Raw genomic sequence first — 4,162 nt, 5'->3', positions numbered from 1 at the left:
GCCTTCAAACATCCTGACATTTGAGTTAATAAAACATTTCTGTTTGAACTTTGAATCTGTTGTCTGTGTCTTGCCTCATTATCCCTTCACACTGTATGGGATGAAGCATTGGTGGCCCTAGACTTGGACAGAGTTACAGTCATCATGGCAGCAGCTGTTGGTACCTGGGCAGAGCAACATCGGTTCTGCAAAGTCATAAGCTTTAGTGCACGCAGCTCTTCCCTAATGTTACTGAATGCTGAATCTGAAGTGTTCACAAAGGGTAAAGGTTCATACCTGGTCAACTGGAGCCATTTGGAAATTGGCCACTGCTTGGGTGCCATGAGGGATGCAAAAAAGGTCTCAGTGTGGCTAACCAGCCGGTTTCAATTGGGAATGTCCGCTAACGCCTGTGATGAGGCTGCTGAAAGGTAGTTAGATCGTCTCCTATGTTGCAATTGTTCCTGATTTTCACCATCAACCATAGTCTTTGGTTTGTCCATATAAGGTGATGAAAGAGACGCAAAGGGCACAGGGGACAAGGCGGTCACAGATAGAACTTCAGGCATTGGACGGGCCAGAACTCGATGTTCTTTTGGAATTACAAGAATGGGCACATGAAAGGTAGAGAAACTGCACACACCTCGCCAGGCTGGAGGCAAATGCCTGTATACATTCTGTCCACAGGTCAAAAAGTTACCTAGAAGAGCAGCCGTACCTCCAGACAGATCTGCGATGTGAAGCGGGCGGCTGCAGTTCCCATTTGTGCCACCAGGCACCATGCCAAGACCCTTAATGCACATAAAAGATGGTACGTGTCTGTATCTTAACAGCTTTTTCAGGCTCTTTGAGCCACGTCAGATGTGGCAAATAATTTCTCACACTGTCCCACACTCTTATTTAATTCTTGTCACTTGTTCTTCTGAGAACACCTCAATTCCTGCAGCTCTTCAACTCTTCACACCTTGCTCCCATCAATTTGTAGAAAAAATAGCCCCTTCTAAAGTAAATTGGGCTCTTTGAACACACCTTTATGTCTTTATGCTCTTTACAATGAGCAACTGAACAGTTTTCATCGATTGGTATGATTGATGCCACAATTGACTGTTCTTTAAACTTCCCTCTAACTCTGCACAGGGCCAGGTGCACTAGACATAGTGCATCTGCTACTTCTACCTCACTCGAAACAAACACCCTAGGAACCCGAGAGGCATGGGGGCTGAGAGAGCAGATGTATCAATCTCCTACGGATCCCTCTCTCCCCACCTTCCTCATATGGCTATACCATATGTTATCCGCTGCAACACCATGTGCATTCATTGTGGGATCTAGTTCATCATCCCCACTATCAAAAAGATCATTATCAACATTTATTTTTTCTCTTAACATTATCTCCTCAGATTCCATAAACCTAGACAATTTTACATTTTCCATATTAACACTAGTTGTTATCTTCAGATATTATGACACAAGGACCAAGAAAACAATGAACACATACATTTTCACACAATTTTCAAGCTTAGACATTTATTTTCAAAACAAAATTATTCAAATTCCAGATTTCTGTTCGCACCCCCCTTTGCACTGAAATGAACACTGAATCCTTAGGGCGTACTTAACTTTTATGCCTGCTCCTGTGCCAGTGGAGGCCTGCCGGTATCTCTTCGGGTATCACTGAGGTGTATCCACATCTTGTTGCCCTCTACTTTCAAAGCAGTCAGAGTTGAGTAGATCACTTGGTGAGGCCCACGGAAACGCCACTCGTTTCAACAATGCACAAGCGTGCAGACATAGATCTGGTCCCCGGGGAGAAGCTGTGTCTTGAGTTGATCATCAGTAGTCTTGCCGTTTTCTCCAGCTGTCTGTTGGTGAGAAGATACAACCCGTGCAGATATAATCTTAACACTTTTCGTTAAAGCCCTAAGGTACTCCCTAAACTCCTCCCCTAGGAATGCTAAGGTCTTGTGTGAATCTGATGCCATGCGTACAGGTGAGAGAGCTGTGTGTAACCTACGCCCCATCACGATTTCATGAGGGCTCAAGTGGTGGTCCTTTCTTGGCTAATTTCTCAAGTAAAATAGCACCAGTGGAAGGCAATAATTACAGGATTTCTTTAATTCACTGCACAGTTTGGCAAAATGGGCCTTAAGGACCCCATTGAGCTAAACTGCACACAACCTATGCTTTATTCCTTACAGCAAATAGATTTCTGCGAACAAGACATTAAGGAAGTGGGTTCCATTGTCAGATTTTAGAACCTCACAAATTACCCACCACAGAGAGACCTCTCACCAGAATTCTCGCAACCTATTTAGCATCAGGATGTACGCAAGGACCAACCTCAAACCACCGCGAGAATGGACAAGCTACCACCAATAAATATCTGAAGTTACTGCACCTCGCAATCATGTCCACAAAATCCATGTGGAGCTTCGTGAATCTACTAGAGTGCCTGGGCAAGACACCCTTCACTGACCTCATGGTATTTTAGGGATTGAACTCCTTGCACACTACACAATTCCCTACAAATCTACTTACCTCTTCTTAGTATGCGACGGGTAGTGTAGTTGCTCTAGATCCAGAAGAAGCAGCTCTGCAGGCATTACTACCTTCCCCGTCACCTCCTGTCTCCAGAGAAAATCTGTGGGTGAGAGAGCACATACTCTATTTTTCCAGTGCTCCTATTCTTTTATAGGGGCTTTCCCTTGCATCTCTATTATCTGAAGCGCCAGGACTGCAGTGTGCGTGGCTGGTAACTGTAGCTTTTGTGATATGGTATCCATTTTCTGGGAATCTGTGAAAAGTAAATATGCCGGTTCCTTTGCCGCCTTGTCTGCGGCATCATTCCTGAGAGCTATTGAATTAGTGTGGTTATTGTGGGCAGCGCATTTAACTAAACCTATTTCTGCTGGCAAAGTTAATACTAAATTAATCGGGATAGCAGTGCAACATGCTGGACAGCATGTCAGGCCTCCTAAACCCTCTTCTCGGCTACCCTGATAGCCCAGAATGTACAGTGCAGGTGACATACACAGAGTAAGAATAAACAGTAACTGCCGTTTCTTTTCTCATTTCTAACATCTCTATGAGTGCCACTAGTTCCGCCGCTTGCGCAGAGTAATGAGAAGGCAACAGTTTCTTCAGTCTGATCCGGTATTCCCCATCCACAAGACCTACGATAGCTGCACCCGTATGCCTCTCACCCGTCTCCTGGTTGATGACCCCTAAACAAAAATCATCTTTCCCCCCTGCCAGGCATCCTCTTTCACATTCACCCTATCTTCCTCTTCTCCCTCCTACGTTGTGCAATCATGAACAATGTCTTCAGGCTGCACTGGCTCAGTTACAAATGTCGCAGGATTGACTAGGTGACATTGCGCGGGATGAATGGATGCATTTGGCAAAATTACCTCATACCCATTAATCTCTCTGAGTCGTTAATCTAGACTTAGACTTTGTTTAAATCACAAAAAGTGCATGCTCCACATACAATGTCACTGGGCAACTCTAGTAATGGTCAAAGATTTTTGAATTGCAAAAGCTGCTGCCACTAGAGCTTTCTCACAAAGGAACTGTCCCTGCATCACTAGGTCTAGGAGTCCACTGTAGTAGGCTATAGGTGTTTGGCTGAGCGATGTTTGCTGGGTCAGGACTGCTGTCATCACCTGCCCGTTCAAATGTGAAAAAAGAGAAAATGGCTTCTTGTAATTCGGGGGGGTCACCAGGAGCAGAGCATTACTGATTGCAGACTTGAGTCCTCGCAAAAAACAAGTCCCCATTGCCTCAGACCACTCTATTGGACCCTTCACCTTCTGTGCTTCCTTAGTTCCCTGCATTAAGGGCCTCACATAACTAGAGTAATCAAAAATCCATGATCTACAATAGTTACAGAGCCCCAACGACTGCTGCATCTGTTTTACTGTGAATGGCCGAGGTGTATTCTGAACTGCGATGGCTCTCTCCGGCTTTACCTTTCTTCCTGCAGGTGATATTACTTGCCCAGAATATGAATCAGGGAGAGCTATGGTCCTTTTTTAGCAAATCAGAAACAAATGAATTTTCATTTGTCTTTATATAGTACTTTTGTGATGTGCAGCTTCATGAATGCACAACACTAACCGCAGACACATTACAGAAGACTAAGGGCTTATGAGGTTTTAGTTTAAAATGTCCACGCCATACA

This window comes from Ambystoma mexicanum, chromosome 9 (genome assembly GCF_040938575.1).
Source record: "Ambystoma mexicanum isolate Mex_15411 chromosome 9, UKY_AmexF1_1, whole genome shotgun sequence".
Taxonomy (NCBI): Eukaryota; Metazoa; Chordata; class Amphibia; order Caudata; family Ambystomatidae; genus Ambystoma; species Ambystoma mexicanum.
Note: the sequence above shows the minus strand (reverse complement) of the source record.